The sequence below is a fragment of the Stegastes partitus genome, unplaced genomic scaffold (assembly GCF_000690725.1).
Source record: "Stegastes partitus isolate 25-593 unplaced genomic scaffold, Stegastes_partitus-1.0.2 Scaffold381, whole genome shotgun sequence".
Lineage (NCBI taxonomy): Eukaryota > Metazoa > Chordata > Actinopteri > Pomacentridae > Stegastes > Stegastes partitus.
In genome coordinates, this window is record NW_007578112.1 from 441,618 (window position 1) to 465,956 (window position 24,339).

A 24,339-nucleotide genomic window follows, 5' to 3' on the forward strand; every position below is an offset into this window, starting at 1 on the left:
TATTTATCGCGGTCTCTTTCCGACCCACAAATCTAATAACGTAACAGAGAGAATCTGAACGTGGAGTGTCGGAGGGGAGGGGGGATGTGTTATAAGGCACATACAGCCCATGGTTTTATCACGAGCAGTTACTTTTTAGACTGAGGGGAGCTTTTCTTCACATTTCTGCACAGAGGTTGGTCCAGGATGAGCATTGCAGAGAGCACAGGATGTCTTTAGTCAGCACAGGTGCTCAGAGCTCTGCAACATCGTACATCAAGTTCAATTCATGTTGGTTCTTTTACTTCTCCTTCACACTGTATGCTATATATTGATTTGATGAACCTGGACAAGGGATGCAACTTTCAAGCAGTGTTCTCAATCAATAGTCAGCAGCACAACCAAACAATATTCTATTAATGATTAGCGTGAATGTAGCACTGATAACATTAATCCATATGCTGACGATTTTGTTCTGTGATCCTTCGCCGGTGATCATCAAACACCACATGAGGCTTTGTCATGGTGGTCATGGTCATGTCATGGTCTGTTGCCAGCTGAACCCCAACAAAGTTATCCAAGCAACCGCCCTCTCAAAACCCAACTCTAATAAGCTGCAGTCACTTGATGTTTCTGGTTTTAATTCTGCAGGAATCTATTACATAACATATTGATATGTCTGTAAAAACACAGCTCTCAGTGTGACTCAGGCAGATCTGAATCCTGTTACATTAATGTCTGATAAATACAGTCATTTTCAGGTATGTAATTGGGATTTTTCAGGAAACACTGAAGTCCTGGTTGTTGGCATAGATTGTATAAAAGATGGACGTAGCAACCGGCCCTGAAAAATGAAGCCAACCCAAAACCTGCAATATCACTATATCCGCTAGCTGCTGGCTCCACAAAGCCCTGGCTCCCATAGACTGGAATTGGAAAAGAAGTGATCACAGATCATGAAATACTGCATTCCTACAGCTCAGGATTTTTTTCTTATTAGTTTTCATGGTCAAATCCAGAGATCAGGTGGCCAATCTGAAAATAAATCAATACGGAATTTTTTAAAAATCGTCAACATTTTGCGGGGCAAGGGGCGTGGCTGGCTTGATTGACAGTCGGCAGCGACGATGCAGACGAAGCGAGCAGAAGGCGGTAAATGTGGGCGGGCAGAGAGGGCCCGCCTCTCAATCCGTCTGACCAATCGCTGCTCCTATGGCTCCGCCCCCCTCCGACGATTCTTGCGTCACAAAAATCCAAGATGTCAACCAGGAAGTAACAAAACCCTGGCTTCATCTTCTCAGTGCAGAAACCAACGGGTGGCGTCACGGTAGCTACGTCCATCCTTTATACAGTCTGTGGTTGTTGGTCACAGCTGGCTTTATCTCAGAATTTTATCTTTTGACCTAAGTAGCGTCACACAGGAGCAACAAGACATAAGTGCCTCCGTAAACTGATTTATACACTACACCTATATTTACTTACGTACACACTTATCCCAGCGGCAGTAACTTTATTAACAAAGAATTGGTCCGAATTGGCATTTTATGTTCCTTCGCACACCCTTTAAACATCTGACTGAGGAACACACCACTGGATTACAGGCACAAACCACCAGAGATAGATATCAGTCATTCTATATTTATGAAAATCTTAACATTTATATCCTCATCTGTGGCCTTGATTGTTCATTTTCTGCTGTTCATTCCAACGTTCAGTATCATTGTAACACCCTGCTTTGCGTTTGTGCATGCAGCCCTACATGCATACTCACAAGAGGAAAACCAGGCCAATTTAAAGGTAAAGAATCATCCACACCCAAAGCAAGGTCAGCGTGAGGAAGGCAGAAGCGATGAGAGGCTCACGCACAGACACAAACTCACAAACATACAGTCACACATTCCTGTTGAGTATAGATTTAGGACTGGCATCTCTACAACCACTGCATTGATTTTCATGTCAGCCAGTAAAATATCCTGCAGGCATCTACTCATTCTGCCTGTCCGTGCTGAGAAATAACATTCTCTGTCACAGCCACTGTTGTCATGCCCAGTTTACGCACCCAACATCTAACACCTTACAGATGGAAAAAGATTGCTTTGCATTGAAAAACATTCGGTCATGATGGCTCAGATTGTGCATCAGCTCTTCCCGTCGCTCCACTGCTTTGAAACCCGGCTTGATTTGCATAAGCAAAAACTTAACGCCTTTCTAGTGGAGTAACTGCAAACAAATACAACTGTGTTTGCATTTAATATTCCTCCCTAAACTGCAGTGCGTGTTTCCTCCGGGACCTGAGCACATGCTTAAGGCATTAGTACCTCATTAAATATTTGCAAAGGCTTACTGAATGTTCGGAAACCTTCATTGTTAACTTGTCTTGTTCAACACCTCCTACGGTGACACGGCGCTGCCACCAACTGTCACCATGTTAAGTCGGGTCACCTTTAGTTTTACAGCCCATTTAAAACAACATGAAGCTTTCTGTTTGCGATGGAAGATTATAATTACAAATTGACTAAAGATGCACAAAGGACCATCTCAGGGCTCATTACATGTTCAGGATAAGTTGTTGTAGAGAGAAACCCAGTAATTCCTTTTGAGCAATAAATTAAACACAGGCCAAGTACATACAGTTGTCTCTATTTTCACTTTTGCTAGATGAGGTCAGAAAGACTCTGTTAAAGTTAGCTTGGATAAAACAACCCAAAGCCGTGATCAGGCTGGCATCAGCACAAAGGATTATCATGCATTTCAATTACTGAGGAGTGCCAATGCAAAGAGCAAACAAAAACGTTGAACCAAGCTGGGTTTTTTAACTCATTGTAATAATCAACTGGATGGAAGTGAATCTTGAGTCTTTAGACTGGAAACCCTAAATGAAGGATTTTAAGTATGTCTTGTTCAAAGGTTTAGAGAGGGAATGACGGGATGTGGGTTCGACTAAATCCACAGTAATGCAGGAAGACAGCCGAGCCTGAAGGTAAAGATTCAGGAAAGTTGATCTTCCAGTCCTCACAGTCAAGAGTTTATTAAGTCATTGAGCGAGTGTTGTGTCTATCTTAATCTTCACCAGACGAGATGAGAAGCTCCAACATAAAGCGGTAGCTGAAGCCGTCTGAGGGGCTGAATGATGATACCTTTTTAGAAAAATAAGGTTTTTAAACCATAGGGATAGGACAGACGTATTCAGACTGTCTCTGCTGGAAAATATTTAGAGTTTGTGGAATAAAAATTAGAGCTTCAGAGACCTCCAAATAGATCCAAATGTTCACTCGGGAAAAAAAATCCTTTACCATTTATTAAAGCAATAATAATCGACACAAACTACAACAACACTAGTGAACTAAAACATTTTTACCTGCTGACCAATAGTCTTGGTCCAACCTCCAAAAAATCTAAAGCCCATCGAGGCATGGATTGTACTGGACAACTGAAGATATCCTATGTGTGTTTGTGGTTTCTGAACATAATCGGATGTCCCGGTTGATTAATCGTAGAAACTGGACTTTTATTTACGATTAATCTACCAGAATAACCATGAGCTGGATGACTGAGAATCTTCACAGACAACTGGATGTCCCCAGTGTCGAAAGACCCACAAAATAGGAGAAAAGACCATCCACTACTTTATTTCCTCTCTACAAAGATCAGAAAGTGTGTCTACCTAAAAGCCACTCAGGTTTGCCGCCTGTCGTGATGTCAAAACAGGATAAACAACACCACTGGCTGGCTTATTCTCCTCCTTTTGGCTCCTCTCTAATCACCAGCCTAACGTCAGGGTTGTACTTTTCATATTCACGGACAACTATGGTGTCCACAGGTGTCCATGAGCATGTTTTATATAATCCAGGGTCAGTGCTTCGGTGTTTTACCTTGTTCCAATGTCCACATGGTATTTTCTAAATGCTGGAAGACATGTCATCAGGGAAATAAGGAGTCGACGCCACGGCTGAACATTTCTGCCTTAAAACCGCAGGGAACCGGCGACAGTCTCAAAAACAGGCTTTTATACATAGCAAACCTAAAGAACCAATCCTCAGCTGGATTTAAACCTACACCACTGAAACATCGTTTTGAACGAGGCTAAAACCAAGAGTATCACAGACATGGCAGAGAGAATAATCTGTGCAGTATTTTGAGCTCAAACCTGAAATACGCATCCAGGGGACATGTGAGACTCGTTAAAAAAAGAGGGCTATCATATGGGACCTTTAGTTCCAGTAAGTTAGAGCTGCCAGGAATCAGAGTTGTTCCAACACATCCCTAAACATCCTCTCGCTGATTTATGTTGTTTTTTTTCTTTTCCTTTTAAGAAAACTGTCTGATGCCCTGGAGCTTCCCACCTTCAGACTCAGCCGTCTGGCGTAATCATCTGGCCTTTGTCAAAGTTGCCTTACATCCTCACATGTGCCAATTTCTCCCACATGCAGCATGCTGCTTAGAAGAACTGACTGTTCTCTTACTTTACCATACATCCCAAACACTGATGTGAGCGTATAATACATATTGCATATGCAAAGCCGATCGATTCTCCTCAGCTGCGAGCGGCCAAGATGTTTTGGCTCATCAGCGTAACTTCCCATTATTTCTACAGCAATATTGGGCACCTGTCCCTTCTACCTCATACAGTATGCTTACCTTTCTCCCTTTGTGCTTCCCCTTGCAGTTTGAAAACCTTGGATTCCATCCACTGACCAGTACCTGCACCAGTGGTCTCCAGCCATGAGGCTCGTCAAACTCAACTTATTCTCCCAACACTTTGCAATTTAAGACTCACTGTAGTTCATTATATGTAACTGGTTATTTGTAATGTTGGTGGTCCACTAATCTCATCCGGTATTACTTAAGTACATAAATGTAAGTGTGATTGCAGCGCCTATGGGGATCAGCTCCAACATGTCGAACACTAATATGGCAGAAGTGGCTAATGAGCTAGCCTTCCTAATCTTCATTTAAGTGCTCCTTCATTCAGCTGGCAATTGGAAGGTAATGTCTAATGTCTGCCTCATTTAACAGCTGCATGAACTGTTAGAGCAGTGATGGAATGAAGATTAGAGGAGAAGATTTGAAGCAGAAAGGTTACAAAATAAACGCTTACGTGCTTTTCCTCTTGAGATTGTTGGGTTTGACTTTTAGCAAAGCGTGGGATGAAAACAGGAGGGCGCAGCGGTGCGGGGGTTAAAACTTCTGGATCTGACTGGGAGTTTGCATGGAGGCTTGATTCAGGTGCACTGGCCACCTTCCACAGTTCAAACACATTCAAGGTGAAACAACTCTCGAAATCACTGAAGCAGCATAATTGATAATTCTGTAAGATGTGGACCTTAGTTGACAATTAAAGTGACAGAACAGTAAAAGATTAAGAAAACAGAGTAGATCAACTGATCAATCTCAACCAATCCCACATGTACAGAGGACAGCATCCTAATGTAATAACTCCCAATTCTATTTTACAGAAGCCTAGACATGAATGATGTAACATACGTGTCCAAATATATAGGTTTTGGCCTTTCTTGATTGCCAGTAATTGCCACGATATCGACCCCAGAAAGCCCATATCGGTCGATTCCTACCCTACAGTGGTGCCGGTATACATTTAATGGTATATGGTCCACCTTATAAACCATCCTTGAACCTTACCTACGCTCTCCAAAGCTCTTTACAAGGTGATTTTCATTCACTCCTTCGCACACACCCACACACCAGCGGCGCCAGAGCTGCCATGCGAGATGCTCAGTCGCCGCCGGGACAAACATGAGAACTGGGGTACGGTGTTAATCCCAAGGACACTTCAACACGTGGAGAAGCTGCCAGCCTTGTAATTAGTGGACAACCCACTCCAGCACCTGAGCCATGACAGTCCTTGCTGTGTAGTAACAGAAGCCTTCAGCCTGTGCCGTGGTGCAGTGGATTTGTTTAGGAGGCCACGGCAGAATGCATGTACGCCCAGACGACTCCGGTTGTAAATACATGGAAGTGGAGCGACGTCAAGTGATGTTAAAAAGCATCAGAGGTCACACAGACGAGCTATAAATATGTATAAGAACGCATTTTGTTGCTTTCTTTATAGCCCCCCCCGACCCAACAAGGAAGCACAATCTGTAATTTATGCAACCAAATCCAAACCTGTTTGTAACCTCTGTTGTTTCTGAAATGTTTGCAGCAAACAGCCCCGTAGCTGCAGCGTCGCCAGTGCGGAAAATGTACTGTTCTTCTCCTGTCAAATCATCCTGGGAGCGTGTGTGTGTGTGTGTGTGTTTGTGTGTTTGTTTGTGTGCAACCGCTCTCCGTCCCTCGATAACCACTCCCCACAGCAGTTACTCTAAACAGGAAATAAATAAAAAAGAAAGCGTTCGTACACAGCTTGTCTGGATGAATAATAGTTATGTTAGACAACTTAATAGGCATATATTCTTGTAGGGTATTCATTGTTTCTAATCTTTACTGTAACGCCCTCAGTAAAGGTTTAACGGGAACCCTGTGAAAACATTTAAGACAAACCTATTTCACTCTGAGTGCACAACAAGATCATTCATTCATTCTAAACGGATACGGCGAGTCCAGGGAAGAGCAGGCAGAGCTGCTGAACTGATGGTCATCAGATGTCAAAGGTCATTTTTTTTTATTTGTGGTTTTTGTTGCTCTGGCAAGTTCTGTGATGCTGCCGTCTGCTTCTCTTCTATATTCCCATGTAACAGGAAGAGCTGTCAGTTGTTTTGAAGGACTAGCGGTCAGAAAAGGGTTGAATCTGTTCCTTGTCCACACGTAGCTGGGTTTTTGTAAAACCGAAAATCCTCCCCCCTCCGTCTAGAAAAAGACTTACGTACACACCACCTTGTTTTTAGAACTAACTAACTAACCCCATGAGTGCATCATTAAGCGCATTCATGTTCTACGTGAGGATGTAATAACTCCCACGACAGGAGCGACAACCGGGACATATGGAAATCGTCACGCCATTCCTCCTGGAGCACGATTTCCGTCTCAAAGTTCTCCCACCAGCTGGCAGTGCGTCCCAGTCTGACCCAAAACCGGCATCGATGTCTTTGATGGAGAACATGCCTCGGACGTGGAATAGTAACCGTCCTTAACGTTGTTCTTCGCCTGTGTTCTTGTACGTGGAGCGGTATCTGGGCCTGGACCAGAGACAACACAGTTCTGAGGGCGTCCACGCTGTTTCCAAATGTAACCACAGGTCGCTATGTGATGTAAAGAACATATTGTGTCGCAGGCGGTGACGTTTCGAAACCTAAAACCTGGTTACTGACGTCCACATGCAGACGCATAAATGGAGGATTCACAGATCTTCACTTTGGTCGGAGGTTTTTGAAAGAATCAGTTTTAATGCCGTAAATCTGCGTTTTCGTGTGGATGACAGGAAACATCGTAGAAAAATATCTGTTTTGTGAGACACCTGCTACCTGTGGACAAGGCCTAAGCCTCATTAGTGACCTCTGTACGTTTCATCACAGTATAGTCGCATAACGCCCCAGATAGACAAGACTAAGAGTCTACAGGCATTGTCGTGGCTCTACTACATCCAAGCATGTCCTTCAACTGAAGTCACTGGAAAGCAACATTTAATTATTTGGGGGGTTTTTTTGGCTTCTAGTTATACCGGTCGTATAACAATTTGGCAGCTCACAAAAAGTTTTCGAATTCAGCTTGAAAGGCTTTAATTTAAGACCTTGAGAGAAAACTAACCTTCATGCAAAATAAGCCTAATTTACACTTCACCAGTCTTGCATCATCTGGTATTCTGCTGTAGGAGAAAAAACACTTGTTTGTATTTCTTTATTTCTTATAAAAATGACTGCTATGTTCCTTCAACCAACTAACAGGGGATAAAAACAGAAATAAAAAAGGTAGCAGCCTTGTTGCATGATCCTGCTGCAAAATAAAGAGCTGGTTGCAAATAGTAGCAAGTAGATATCAGAAGGGGAGCCACGTGAAATGTACGGCCAGTGGCAAGCTTATACCTGCAATCTGCATCTGGTGAATCAGACTGACACTGACGCAAATAGAGACACAAATGGAGGCAGGTGCAATGATTGTTCCATACTTTTAATTGTGTTATTTACACTGTACTATACTGCAGTGCTGTTTCATTTCCATCCACCATTTGGCTCAGGATTTTATTTCAACATCTAAAAAAAATACAGCCAAAGGGTTACCTTAGCAACTAATTCAATTCTACTAATATCAAACAGCCTAACTTCAAGATGTGTTTCATGAGAATAGCATCGCCACCCTCACTGTAACCTTCTGCGTTTATGCAAAGCAGCAGCTCACAAATATATATTACATTATTTATGCCTGATTATCTGAGGATACACAGACATAACAGGGGAGAGTTTCAACACGCTTCTATTCATTGTGACTTCTCAGTGCTGCACTGTTATTGTGTGCAGTGGAGCCAGATGTGACTGATCATCCTGAAAGAAGCCTCTTTTGAAATAACACACAGACTTTTCTGGAAATCTAGAAATCACACAAGAGTGCTTCAAGAAGTCTAAACTTTTATATGACGCTCAGATCTCACTACGACGTGTAAGAAAATTTACGGCAAATGGGGCGATGTATATTTAAGTTACAACAGCTTTCTGTTTATTAGAGAAACTTGTTTAGCGAGAAGGCACAAGTTCTTTTGCCCCGATCTGATCTGACTCATTTAATATTCAGCATTTTGCCTACACAGAATCCAAAACCATTTTCCTAGATGATACGCGCTTCAAGTACACTGAAGTTATGGAAAACAATGCAGTGCTTGTTAACTGAATCGCTCTGTAATGCAATCAGAAAAAAAACAAAAGCATTTATGTACAGCTCTGTAGGGCACTGTGTGGATTGTAGTGTGGAGAAAGTAGGGCTTCAAAAGACCTGTATTTTCTACACGCATGTCAGAGAACATATCTTAGATTCGCTGGAGCTTCTCAATGTTTAAGCGAACCAAAGAGGCGGTCATGTCGACGATGGGATGTTGGTAAGACGAGAGCATTGAGTGGGTATAACTAGCAAAGACACCTAATGACATCTGGTCAGAGCTTGTGAGTTTCAGACAAGCTGTGATTAGTTAGAGCAGTATTCCTATACACTAGCAGTAAAGCAGCCGTAATCATGTGTCCGTTGACTAAAGCAGCAAGATCAGCACAGCTCTAATGACCACTGTGATGAATCCATCTATCCTTAATCCTCACTGGGGTCGCTCGAGACAGACAACCAAGCATGCTCACATTCACACCTACGGACGATTTAGAATCACCAATTAACCTCAACATGTTTTTAGACTGTGTGGGAGGAAGCTGCAGAACCCAGAGAGAACCCACGCTGCACGGGGAGAACATGCAAACTCCACGTAGAAAGATCCCGGGTGTCCTCACCGGGACGCGAACTGGCGACCTTCTAGCTGCAAGGCAACGATGCAAATCCGAGCCACAATTAACTGATTGTTGACTGATAACGCTGCTGATTTCTGACTAAGAAAATTATGTAAAATTTGCATCTTTAGCGTCATGACACAAGTTGAGCTCTCCCTTCACAACCCCTGTGTGACAGCAGGCACAAAGGATCAGGCTTAGGTTAGTGCCAGTCTGTAAAAAAAAACACCCAGACTGCAGCTTCCCTCGTAGTAACTCTGCATTGCAAAGATCTTTACATGACACAGAGCAAATCTGAAGTTGCACGCAAGTTGTTTGTTAAAGTATGAGGGCAGGAAATGGCAAAAAAAATAAACTGTGCAGAGTGGCACATTCAATTTAAAATGGCTGAACTTCTATAAGGGCTGCTGTCGAGCCATTTTGTGCCCATAAAACATCAAGTGTTTGACTGTTTCCAAAGCGTTGGACAAGTTTTGTGCATTTCCCAGAATTCCCAGTTCCCAAAAAAAAAAAAAAAAAAAGGCTTTTTGTTTCATGGCCAATAATGCATCACCATGGAAACAGTTGAGGAGATTCATTATTTAGCATCATTAATTTTCTTGCATGGCTCCGTGTCACTGTTGTCACTGCGGTCATATCATTTTGTTGTGTAACCAGTCTGTTTACTCTCCCCAATGATGACTTGACGTACTTCAGGTGTGAGTGTGTGAATGCGGACGCGAGGTGAAACAGCTGCCGGCTTGTGAATGACTTGCTCTTGGCCGGCGACAACAAAAGAAGGGATCGTGTCCCTCTTCACCCAACCGATCAAGCATGTCCACCTGTAGCTTTAGCCATGTGGATGCTCAGTTGATCTGTACATGTGTAGGGATTTTCTCTTACTTAGTTTTCTCCTGTCACCTTAAACAGGGCGGTATTGCATTTTGGTTTGTTGATTTAGCTGAGGTGATCTTCCCAAATCCTCAGATTGGTGAACGTGTTGTGAATAAATGCAGCCATTGTCAAACCTCAGCAATGTGTTTCTGTGGCTGTTTCGACCCAGGGAGGAGTCGGACACTCTCATGCTGCATCCAACTCGCTGCCAAACAGAATAAGTGGAAACGAATTAAAATCTTTCCCGCATTATACCGTCAATCATCCGTGGAATGAATTGGACCTGTGCTGTGCCACTGTTAAATTCCCATCAGCGATGAATCTTTATCATCTCAGCATTTTCAAACTGAGCCTGAAGGCCAAAGTTCCATCAGAGGGAAAACAAGCTTCACCTGATGAAATGGTTAGGAAGGTGATAAATCTCCCCTCTCTCTCTCAAACACACACACTGACACAGCACTCCTGCTGCAGGAACCTGCAGGAGGACGGAGCGACGGAGTCGGGCGGACGACCAGGTGACAGCGGCTGAGACTTTTTCTGAATTATGTAACAGCAATAAAAATAGACATGAAGGGTTTTACATATTAATGGGGTCTATTACAGGTGAGGCCTTCAGGCTCCTCATTGGTCAACGCCGATCATACACACAGGTACATGCTGCCACAGAAGAGACACAAAGAGCAAAAAGATTGCACCCACCCAATCACATGCACCGATGCTCGCTCTCACACACACACACACACACACACACACACGCGCGCGGCTAGCTCTCTAGCTGCTATACTGCTTGTCACAGCCAAATAATGTGGAGTCAACAGCAAAGACAAGGAGGCAGTGTGGAAATGTGTGTGTGTCTGATGAACACTGTGGTCAGTCTTGTGTGAATGTGGCGACAGCAGTCTCACCAGGTCAGACCAAAACATTTAGGTATCGTTTTCCATACAGCACAACTCTGATCAACAATACAAATGATATACTTTATTACCCCTGCAGGGACATTTTTCTTCATTTCAAGTCTCTTTCTGTTCTTTGATTTCACTCCTAGAAACTCATCCCTGTGTGTCGAACTCATATATTTTCGTACATATCGATATGCAAAACCAATCATGTTGCAAAATATATAAACACGTGTTGTAATTCTTCATTTATGATGGTGTATTATCACACAGTTCAGCCTCTGATCTGGATACTGCACAAGGTCATCATGCAATCTGAGCAATGATTGAATTGTTTTGTTTTGCCGACAGTTAGACTTATTTTTTCCCATTAAATTAATCCCTTCTTGCCTTCAAACGGCTTAGCTGGAACTCTACACAGCTGCTCTTTCAAGACATCTATGAAGTTCCTTGCTCTATCGCAACTCACAACCTTCCAGTTCACAGCAGCTGGAGCACACCAGCTCACTTGTGACTCTACTCAGACACTGTTAAACTACTCTACTTTCTGAAATGGCAAGTGATAATATTGGAGTAGTTCAGCCACACGTGTTTGAACCAGAAACCGATTGCAAGTTGACAGAATTGTTTCCTTTGGTTTGTTGCATACGAAAAACAAGGACGTCTGAATGCATGTTTGTGAGGATTGTATCCTGCAGCTTTGAGGCGAAAACGCTCAGTTGTGGATTTGACGGCTTCTTCTATTGACTATATGTCTTTTAGCACACAAACAAACATCATACGGATGGGTGACCAAGCGAGAAACTTTGATTTGTGCACATTTTACATACACAACACACAGATATTTGCATGTAATCGCATCAATGGATAGGCACACACAAGATTAGTGTTTTGGAAAAATGTCCTATTAAAGAAATAAGAAGAGAAAACAAAATGTCTTCTTGAACACACTCATGTTCGTCCACCATGTTGCAGAAAAGAAACTCTGATCTCGTGCAATATTCGTCATTCGATCAGTCACTGCTCACTGTGGCCGTCTCCGTCCCCGTCATGTCTGCACGAAGCTGTGACGGAAAAGGCTGCCTGGCACTCAAACACACTGATGAGGACAGCGATGTTACCTATCCCGCACCTGGAAACGGGCTTTTTTCAAATTTCACTGCTGACAATCACACATCCTACTGAGCTATTTCTCTCATGCCACGGATGCATTTCTCAACCTCAGCCTGAACATCTGTTGGGAATGAGACACTTCTGCTGCCCTCAGGAACACCAACAGTCATGCAAAGCGAGAAAGTAATGGAGAAGGAGAGTGGGGAATTTTTTGAGATGTTTTGCCTGGAAGACTCTGTTTTGTACAAAAAAAAAAAGAAAGATGTCAGTAAAGCTCAGGGACCCGGACAACAGAGAAAAGAAAAGGGGGAGAGAAAGTAGATGTGAAATAGAGAGAGAGAGAGAGAGAGAGAGAGAGAGAGAGAGGAATGTCATGCAGAGGGAGATTGCACAGAGACACCAGCAGACATGGAGAGCCACACCACTTAAACCCACAAACCGCGCTATGTTTCCAAACAGACTCATTCCAGTTGCACACATACATGCAAACACAACAGCTCTGCAAAGAACACATCAGCCATCGGTGTTCGTGCATCATCATGAGCCCCTGTGGCAGCACCAACGATCCAAAAAATATCCCCTCCGAGGATGCAGGTTATATGTGAACCCGCATTAATTCAGTGAATGTGAGGCTTGTCACTGGAGAACCCGCCCAGCAGAGAACCATAAGACTGACTGAAGTTTCTGTACGACTGAGTGGATGCAGTTCACAGACATACTAAAAAAAAAAAAGCATTTGTCGTGATGCTGTGTGATGACCACCGACTGAGGAGGAATAAATCTTCACTCCCCTTTCACCACATCTCTGGGCGCCGTGCGTAAAAAACGACCCCGTTATGTGGTTACCGCGCGTAAAAAGGATGGGTCAGGCTGGTTCTGGTTTACCTTTGATAACTGGACAGCAGTGTGGAGCGGCTCCCTGTCGCAGCAGTGACGGTGTCAACTTTCCCTTCGCCTCGGTCCTTAAATCCACAGTCCAGGTGCAGATTCGCTCCTCGAGCCCTCTCCGTCTCGTTCTCTTGTCTCCCGGTTGAGACGCTGTGCAGCACGCAGCCAGTCGGGCGGAATGAAGGCAGCGGACCGGCAGCCGCTCGGCTGCTTCAGCGTCACAGCGGAGGAGGAGGAAATGAAGAGCTCCACTCTGATGGCGAGGGGCGTTGTTTCCACGCTCCCCAGTCATATACGATCAGTGCTGCCGTGCAGTGCTGCTCTGCTCCACATTTTCTCTATAAGAAAAAAAAAAAAAACATAATAAATCTATTGCTGTCCAAAAATACATGTATTTTTTAGATTTATATTCTATCATAATTTCACAAGTGTTTGAATTCATAGGTCATTAAAATAGATTAACAATACAATAAAAACGAAAAAAATTCTTAAATTGATTTTTGGTTTAAAAAAAATTATTTGAGGAAGAACGTCACAGGTCACGTGACAGCAGTTAATTGGCACACCTGTGGGATTACAGGTCAGAGGCAACATGGCTGCCGAGGGAAAATGTTTACATTGCTATGAAGAAAAAACCACACAGCCCAAAAATAACTCATCAGCTGAGAGCCACACACGGTAATTTGTGACTTTTAACTTTCATTTGTTTGAAATATTTGTGCTTTTGTGTCGACGGTTTAATGCGTTGTTGTTGCAGGCTAGCATATTTGGACCAGTCTATCAACTGAAGCCAGCCTGAGACTTGTTGTTTGAGTCTGTCTAATTAGAGGCACTTTTTTTTTGGAAAACTTTAAAACATAATTGGAATTTTTTTTTGTATGTCCTTTATTTTTGCCATGTTGTCTGCTGATTAGAGGGGAAAATAAATGTACAAAAGACATCTGTATGATATCCAGCATTCATTCTATCGGACTGGTGTAGTTACAAAATTTAAATTTTGAGCTTCTACATTTACTGTTGTTTAATACATTTCTGTAAATGGGCATTTGTTACCCAGCTGTAAAATAAATTTTTTAAAAATTACATTGAATATTTTTCTGGCTTTGTTTGAAATATTACAGAAAAAAGTCATGAATATAACACCTTATATTTTTTTATATATGTGCAATGAATATCACCCACCACCCACTGACACCTATTAAATAAACATAACAGAGAAGCCTCGAGAATTTCCAGCTTCACCTGCTCAAGACATTTTGTTCCAAAGGCAATACAAAGACAATATGTGAGTCTGTCTGTTGACTTTGTTCGGTTCCGAGCTTACAGCAGTCGGGGCCTGATTCAATATTAACCTTCATCGACATGCACTGCATCTTGGGTAGAAATGCTATTGAATGACTTTATTAAACTCCAAGCAAGGAATTAATTCAACTTCCCGTCAGAAGTAACAAAAACAACTCGTGTAAAAATAAAGGTTTGAAATTTTAAATGGAATTAACTTGAAATTTTGTATGTCTTTACATCAAATAAAGGAGATTAAAATAATGTTATTATTAAAATAACGATACCTGTAATTGTACAACACCTTTCAATAAAAAAAAAAGTCTCAGACAAAGCAGACATTACAACACAGAGGACAAACCCAAGGAGACAGAATTCATTGTAGTTTCGTTGTGTTTGTGTAGCACCAGTTCACAACATCATCTCAGGGCACTTCTCATAATAAGGTCAAAACCTTACACGGTTTTATTGTAGAGGGAAACCAAGATTTCCTTTGAGGACGTTCTTTAACAGGAGCAAATCTCTGGCAGGACCAGGCTCTGGGAGGGCTCGCATGAGGGTCAAAGGGGAGAAAACAAAAAGTATAACAAAGGGAAACTAGACAACACATTGGAGAATGATAGCTACTGGGGAGGTTGGTGAGGCCAATAACTGGAGATCGATAGCATGCAGCTGTGGAGCCAGAAATACCCGTAGAGAGGACAAAACACAAGCCAGAGAAGACGTAAAGGTGCAAAGGTGGCATATAAATTTTATGGAGAGTAGAGAAGAAATGCAAAATGCTAATGTTAAGTCCTCCAGCAGCGTGGACTTATAGCAGCATAACGAAAAGATGGTCCCTGAGCCAATCCTAACTGTAAGATTGAAGTGAGTAACTGATTTGTTTCATCTGTCTTCATAGATATGTAAATATGGGTGTCGTCTGCATAGCGGTGAAAGTTTAGGTAGTGTTGCTTAAAAGAAAAGCAAGGTGACTAGACAAGAGCCTTGGGGAGCTCCATGACTAACTCTTGAATGTGTGGAGGGACACCCGTTGACATGAACCAACTCAAATCTATCTAATAAGTAGGATTTAAACCAGCCTACTGCGGTTCCTGTAATCCCAATGACACGTCCCAGTCGCTGTAATAAAATGCGATGAACTCCGTCAGCGCCGAGGTTTAGCAGGAAAAGAGACGAGTTTGACTGTTTGAGGCTATGCAAAGATCAGCTCTTCAAATAAGCCATTTCTGTGCAGATGGTCACATAATTGCTTTGCGACGGCTTACTCAAGGATTTTTGGATGTATTTCTGCCGTGGAATAAAAGATCTGGATCAAGAGTGGGCTTTTAGAATGGAGGTTTAAAACGACAACCTCAAAAGCCTGTTAATAAAGAGAGGTTGATCAGATTTAATAAGGAAGTGCTAATTAAAGGAAAACTGTCCTTGAGCAGTCTAGTTGAATGGGCTCGGTGCTGGTTTCTGTTGAGTTCTGTAGGAAACAAGTTTAAATCAGGTGACAACACAACTGTAGGAAGCCTGTGATGGATTTTTTTCTCAAATTGTTCACATTTTATTTGTAAAAAAGAAAAAAAACCAAAAGATCTCAAGGTCACTACTAACCAGAGCTACAGGAATGCAAGGCGCCACAGAGCTGTGAGTCTATATCAAAAGAAACCTGGGATTGTTCTCGTTTTCCTCTGTTAGAGATTCATAATGGGCTGTTCTTGTGCTACAGGGTTTTTTGTTTTTTTTAAATATGGCATTAAACTACACTTCCAGGCTAAGTGAAATTCTTCCACATTAGTGAAGCACCGCTGCCTTTCCAGTCTTCATGAAGGCTGCTGTCATATACACCTTTGTAGTTTCTACCATGAAGCGACTCTTTTTTTGATTAATTGCCTTCTTTTTCAGAGGCAGCAGCGTTGGATGACATGTACAGTGAGGCTGCCGTCCGACATCACTGACCTGTGAGCGACTAACATTGAGGTAGCTGCTCTGTATTGTATCAGCACACGGCACTGGTGGAAGTAACTGAGCAATTTTCTTAAAGTAATTACTGCATGATCACACAGACATGTACTGTAATGGAATTTTTTATACCAACGGCGCCAGACCATCGGTGTAAATTTAAATGTTATAAAACACGGTTAGACAAAACAGGGTTTGGGAGCAATACAATCAGATGTTCAGTTTCAATGCAATGTGTCAAGACAAGGCTGAGGGTGTGATGAAAGCAGTGAGGTGGTTTATTGATATTATTAAAAAAAAAAAAAAAAAGCTAACTGAGTCTAACAATGAACTAAATGCAGCAGTGAGGCTGTCGTTCTCAGCATCTACACTGATATTAAAGTCATCCACTATGATTATTTTATGTGTACTGAGAACTAAATAATCTAACTCTTAAAAAAAAAAAAAAGCTTTGGCGTAACAAGCAGGTGATTCTTATACCACAACTAACAGAACTACAGCTTCCTTTAAAAAAAATAAATAAAAAAAAAAAAAGACTTTTTTTATTTTTTATTTTTGTAAAAAAAAAATTTATTTGAAACCACAATTTACTGGTTCACTGGTACTTTTTTATTTTTTTTATTTTTATTTTTTTAAATAATAGATATCCATATGAAATCCCCCCCTTACCTATATGTTTGTATTGTGCAGTGAGTGAGCACAATAAACAAAGTGTGGCAAAATCAAAATATAAATGTGTATTTTGGACACAAAGTGGTCTGAAAATAAAAAAAAATAGAAATTTCAAATGAAAAAAATAACTAAAATGATCAATATATTTACATTGAATGAATGAGGGGGGAAATCTTATTATTACCACAACTTAAATTTTAAATTTAATAACATTTTATTTTATTTTTAGCAGCATCTTTCAACAGAGAAGTTTTAATTTGACAAGCAGATATTACAACACAGAGGACAAAACCAAGAAAACAGAATTCACTTTATTTGTATTTATATAGCACCACTTCACAACATCATCTCAGGGCACTTCTCATAATAAAGTCAAAACCGTACAAGGTTTTATTATTACAAACTACAAATCTAAAGATTCCCTCTAAAGAAGTTCTTTGTCAGCAGTGGGGGAAAAAACAAACGTCTGGCACAACCAGGCTCAGGAAGGGCAGATAGTTGCCTGGAAGTGTGGAGAGAAAAGGATCGTAGAGAGACGAATATCGATTTGGATTATGGGCAGTGCAAAAGATCACAATTGTAAATTAATGCTCCATCTTTGTCTTGTTTTTAGGAATAAAGACGTTTTCTTTTCACACAATCTCAAAATTCACCAGTGCATGAAAACATTTTGTGTCTCGCAATTATGCTAAATATTATTTTTACATACATGCACACAGTCACTCATACATACATATCCACATACATGCATCCTGCTTATAGATACGACTCAGAATTAGTTTTTTTTTATTATCATCAGACAACAATTCTAAGGAAATATGTGTTAATACCTCCAGAAGCAGGTGAATTAGAACACCTTTTTTATCCTGAACAGTTATATTTTTTTATGTTACGCCAAGAGGGAGCCGTGGCATTATGGTGCACCTTTGAGAACACTAACTGCCCCTGGCTTCATGCCATTGTTTGCAGCAGCACCTCCTGCCTCCCTGAGTGAGCCTTCCTCCCAAACACAGCATCTCTGGCAGCGGCAGCGGCGGCGGCGCGCAGCCTCCACCCCGCGCTGAGCGAGCCGAGCAGAAACACATTATTGCCGAGTGATTGAATAGGATGTGCGACGTGCAAACCCTCCATGACAATCTGCTTTTAATTTAATGTTCTCGCGGCGGAGCACAGGCGAGGCAGCAGCGTCACATTTCTCGTTGTGCAAGCAGAGAAATGTGGCGCCACAAGCAGTTACACAAGCTCGCCGTGTGCAGAAACTACTGACTTCACATTCTGGAGAGTGGAAGAGACACTCGATTAGAAAACAGATTAAAAGGATGATAATAAGTCAGTGTTTTAATGTGGAGTAGGAGGTAGGAGGTAAAGCAGTGGGACGAAGCCCTGCAGTGACATGGAAGAGCACCATCAGTACAACAGTTCTACAAACAGACCTCCTCACTGGGGTCAAGAACAGGCAGAGCCTCTGGCTGGCCGACGCAGTTATTTAAGTATTTTTAAAAATGCATTTATAAAGATGTACAAGCAGAATTTGTAGTGATGCATTCAAATTGATAAGCAGCAGTTTTGAATGATGTTTCTTTCCAAAAAAAACAGATCGAGGCAGCAAATGATCACACTGGAGAGACTGGACCAGCGCGGACTTGATTCAGTTTTCACTCTTTAAAATAGTTTGACTCAAATGTTAAATAGAACAAGTCATTAAATCAATGGATTAAAAAAAGATACCTGAGAACAGTGTTTGGTTTAGATCAAAATCTGTATGAAAGTCAGATTTTATTACATTTAAACCTCTGTGTTCATGGCAGGTGTTGATCTAATAATGTGTAGAACAATTAACTCAAAGATCGGGTGAGGAAACAAAAAACTTTATTTCACTGGGTTTTTCAAAAGAAGACACATAGGTGAGAAATTTGAAATAAAAACCTGAATAAATGACACACACAAAAAAGCAATGAATGCAGATGTTTCCACACTGATTATAATTACAACTAGAACATTTCTGAGGGAATTGTGACTGTGCCGGTGCAGCTTGATGTCCTGCTGTATTTATATAAAAGCAAGAATGTGTATAAGAACATTTTATTTTGAAAAGCCAACTGATCAGTTCCATTGAACGTCTATGAACTTTTACTTTAAATGTGTGATCTACTTTACAGAGTCCCTTTGACTCCCTGTAAGTAGCAGTGTTTTCTGTGGGCTATGGAATAAAGAAAAAAAATCCAAATTACAAGCTCACTAAGCTGTGTTACTAGATATGGACTCTTATTTTGAAAGTGAACCCAAACATACAGGTGGTTTGTCCATCAATACAGGTGTGTGAGAAAGAGACAAAAAGAAGTACTGTCTGGGTTGTACAGTTAAGCATTTGTCATTCTCCGCATCATGTAAAAAATAAATAAAATGCTGAGCAGACCCACTGGATTCTGACTTTATAACAAGATTACAGATGATGAGCTTCAGTAACAAGAACTGCTCGACTGACTGATGTTTCAGTCGGAACTTAAGCAATGTCTGCTTATAGATTTATGGAAAAGACACAGGAAAGGTAAGCAGGGTCAATATGTAAGGAAGAACAAACGAGCAACTCCCTCTCAGAATGAGAATAAACAAAATATCGACGTTCGGGTTTGCTTTGTGCTCTGTTGTTGTGTTTTGGCCATTAGGATTCGAGCAAATTAAATTTTGAGAGCAGCGCATGGTTTTGTATAATCCCCCAGTTGTAAGAATACCCAGGAACCAACAGCAAACTCTCCTTTCTTTTTTTATGTCTGTAATTTTGAGTAGCCCAGCTAGCAGAGTGACTTCAGGATGCTTGCATCTAAAGCCCCATTCAGACAGGATTACCGTTACCGGAAGAATGAGATCTTCACTGCACTCCTGTCTGATTGAAAAGGACATTTTCACCATAGCGAAATTATAGGATATGGCTCGGAACAGGCATGAATATTTATCAGGACAAAGCCAAAAGAGAATGACAGGAGAGGCTTCCTGTTTGGGCGCCGAACAGTAGAAAGGAAGCGGCGGTACCTCGGATGGGGGACGCTAAAAAATCTAGAGATGACACACAAAAACCAAAAACCGAAATGGAATTTGAGGAATCCAGTTATGCTGCCGTATTAGAGAGGCCAGAAACTCTGTCTGCCTGTGTGAGAGGGAGGAAATTGCACACTGAAACACTTTAGTTTCTCTTTTTAAAGTTGATGTTATTAATTATCCGTCGTGCAAAGACTAATCTGAGTACATTTTGGTTATTTAAGTGACCTACTTTCAGAACAGCCCCGGAGAAGAGATGCTGCAGCGTTTGAGGAGGAAAAAGTTCACCTAAAAGTAATGTTCTTACCGTTTCAGCACTGAGAATTTACCAAACTACAGCTACTTATGGTGCAATAAAAATGTATTGTTACTCAGCTACCTGTTGCTATATTTTGGTAGTTAATATGATTGACGGTACCCAGAGGTCCGGTTCTTTGCAGCATTGTCACTGCTGCAGATATCTTGCCATAAAATGGATGGAAATTGATGGAGCTCAGAATTCAGCCGTGCACCAAATGATTTAAGTGTAGCTGATGAAGCGTGACTCTGTGCTTCTTGTTCCTTCAGACGGGGAAGATGTAACACGCCCTGTCTGATCCTGTATCTATGTTCGGGATAATTCCTAATTATAGAGGAAATAGTGAAGTTATCGCTGTGTTGTGTTGCATAAATGTGTGACGTCAACGTGGCCTTCTGTTGGAGCCGCCGCTGAGGCAAAAGTGCTGCATGAGATGGCTTTAAATCCGAAGAGGTTCTCCCTCCATTTGTCGTGATCATACACTCAGGGTTACTGGTTGAAGAGGGGAACTCCTCACCTGCTAGTCCAATAGAGCCTCTTAGACGAGAGATGAAACGTCTTTAAGGACAGAAACAAGAGGTCCAGTTGCCCTCTACTTAGGATGTGACCGGATTCCAAAAGCTTCACAGCCGCATGTGGCTTCAAAGGTTCACGATAGTAAAGCAGCATTTTTCTGCAACTCCAGTGTTTTATGGTGGACTAATTATACCAAATACCGTTTTTTGGGGAAAGCCGCAGCAGCTGAATTAAAGGTTTGATTTCACAATGCGTCCGGCGTACTGCCTTTAGGTAAAAGCAGACACACGGCACCTCTATTATGTTAAAATGTCGATAAGTGGCTGCTTTGGAACGCGTCAGCCTCCTCTAATGCAAACTAACATACAGCACATTTACATTAACAATGCAGCCATTTACATGCTTTTATCCAGAGTGACTTACAACGAGTGCTTACAGAAAGTACTCGGCTGCTGAAACTCACAGTCCAGAGACAAAAAAAAGCCCATCATACAATTTCTCATCAGCTACATTGTTTATTTAGAATTAAACCTTGCTGCTTATTGACATTAACAGTTCAGCATAATACTGGTTTTCTAACTGAGCTGAATTAGTTATTGTCCTCGTTATTGTGATAATTTAGTGACTTGTACATTTTTTATGGCCATTAGCACGACTAAGGTTGGTGTTGCAGCGTTACTAGTGAGCTTTTGAGACGCTTTGTGTTCATATATTGTTTATTGATTCGAGTAGAAACAGGACTTTGGGCCTCACTGAAACATCTCAGCAACTATTTAAAGGATTGTCAGAAAATTTGGCTGAGATATTCACGGGCCTCTCAGGATGAAATATAATAACTTTGAGCGATCCAGCACAATTATCAGGTCAAAGTTTTAATTTGCCTAAAAATCAAATCAGGTTTATTGTCATGTTACTGTACATACACAGTAGTACAGGCAAGATGAGAGAGCGTTTCTTCAGGATCATTCAACCAGTACATTTTATGGAATGCACGTCTGGGATAAGACACTAAACGTTCACTCTCGCTGTCTCCTGAAGGGGGCGCTGTGTCCATGCGCGCCGCCATCACGTTGAACATGGTGAACCTCTTCAGGTCCTGGAAGGTCTTCAGGGACACAAAGACACACTTGATGGTGAGACGATGGTGAAGCTGCAGATGCTACCCAGAGCTAGTGTCTGTCTGTCTGTCTGCATCCCCTCCAGCTGTATGTCCGTCTGGGATGTTGTCATGGAGCCATGTTTCTGTTAAAGCAGACACACAGCAGTCCCTCCACTCTCTGAGCGTTTCTCTCAGCAAATGTAGCTTGAAAATCCAGCTTGTTGTGGAGGGAACGGACATTGGAGAGTAGGAGGACGGTCCTGCTGGTCTGGAGGGGTTAGCCTTTAGCCTAGCATGGGTACCGGCTCTCGTCCTCCTCCTTTGTTTACATTCGTACCGTTTGCGCTTCCTTCTCTCTCGGGTAACTCGTCTCCGATCGGACTCCGTGTTGGTGTAGTTTGTCCACATCACAACCGATTGCTGCAATTCCAGCGCCGTTCACTGTCCTGACGCCCAGCAAAGTCTCCCAGCTTCAAGTTTTGCAGATTGAACATCTGGGATAAACAAGACACTCAAAACGTTCACTTTCATTGTCTCCTGAGGGGGGCGCTGCATCCATGCACGCCGCCATGACCATGGCACCTTTCTGGTTTGTGATTAGATGTCTGCATTTCCTTTAAGCCTGAGTTGGACTTTATTCCAAATGACTGAAATGTAGTTTGATAACACTTTAAACTAAGATGGCCTGCCAAGATTGTTATCATGGATGGTAGCCACTATCCTCACTATCAGCAACCTTGTTCCCACCACAGCCTCACCACGACTTCAGTGCCTCACAAACAATTTACATTATTTTTCTTTGAAATAAATTAAAGAGGTAGACAAGCCATCGTTTTCTCGGTACTATCTTAGAAAATTGTTATAAAGGGTTGATATTGCAACTTGTGGCTTTACAAATGGTTAATAAACAGTTTATTAATGCTTCAAAAAGTTAATAACTTATGGTCTTTTCTGCTTTTACTTTTTATTGTCATTATTGGTAAGACAAGGACATGTTTCCTCCTCAGGCAGGACAGTGAAGTGTTATTTCATTACACTTAAATATTAAGAAGTTGATAAAGCTGGGGTCGACAGTATTTCGTTGGCACTAGTGGGCAAGAATTCCATACTAACCTCTCAGCAGATTGACTTCTGCAGCTCCTTCTGGCTCTTGTCTGCAGGGTTTAGAGAATCCAGCCAGCGACAGGAGACTTTAGCCAACCGCAGGGCTTTTCACTGGGCTCATAATGAAGTGGCATCAAGTGCACCAGAGTCTGTGGTGAAAGCAGGATGTAGTGCTTGAGTAGGTAAAACGTGTGATTTTCTCCTGGGGGAGTGGGTTTCAAAACAGGTGGAACCACAGATGCATGTTGACTTTTAGCTTGTCTGTGTAAGTTTAGGTACAAGTAAAGGTTTTAGTTGATCTGTCAGATGAACTAAAGCACTGGAAAGACACTCAAGTACGATAAAGACTCATCAGATAGTGTATTGATATAGTTTATTAATAGTTTGACAAACTCGATAATGTTTCATCTACTGGGGTCCCCAAAAGTACCGCCACAAACAACCATCTAGCAAAAAAAAGTATCTCATTTCTTCTCAAAAATATTTATTATCATTTTAGGAACGTTCCAGGTAATTTGCATATTGTGTAAACCAAACTAGATGCTTCTCCTTAATACAAATAGCTTATAGCACTTGAACCTTTAACCGCATTGTCTCTGTTTGCTTGAGTAGATCTTCTCTGTGCACACTCATTTGCCAGCTTATTTACACTGATCTGAAACTAATGCAGTCTAATACACCAGCCCTGCACTAGATCGGAGCTTCACGAAAGGTTGTAATATATTTGTTTAATAATTTAACTAATTCAGAGGGCTGTTTATTCAGCTGTGTGTACGTTCTGGAGGCTGCAGCAGTTTGTCGTGCTGTCGAAGTGTATTGAAATGTGTTTCTATGATTTGGATCATCTTATATCAGTCAGAAGGGCAATAATTCAACATGGTTTCACAGTAAACCCACTGACAAAGCCGCCACCCCCCCTACTAAATGGCCTGTATTTGTTATTGACCCTCATAAGGGTTGAGTTTAGGCATTTAGTTGAAATAGTTCAGATAAGAGGCTCGGGAGTAAAGATCCTCAACAAGGAGTACAAACATGTATAGTATATGTTTCTGCAACTTAAAAGTCTTTTTCTATATATGAGAAAAGGTTTAAAAGAGGCCGACAATGCACTTCCCTTCCTAAAAGACCATTCAGCTGCCGGTATATAATCATGAGTGCCTACCAAGTGCTGGTGATGATGGTCTCACTCTCTCCTCTCTGAATCCTCCAGAAACAACCCAATCCTGAGCTGCTGCTGCTGCTGCTCTCAGCCTGATT

At 41.7% G+C, this 24,339-nt stretch overlaps 1 protein-coding gene across 1 annotated transcript in view; it reads right to left on the reverse strand.

The window, feature by feature from the left end:
• LOC103359554 (junction plakoglobin-like) overlaps positions 1-13,314 on the reverse strand; it is a 139,218-nt gene extending 125,904 nt beyond the window's left edge. Inside the window, exon 1 of the mRNA XM_008284948.1 lies at positions 13,124-13,314. The gene's annotated coding sequence lies outside the window, so the exon portion shown is untranslated. The remainder of the gene's footprint in view (positions 1-13,123) is intronic.
• Positions 13,315-24,339: the final 11,025 nt, after the last annotated feature.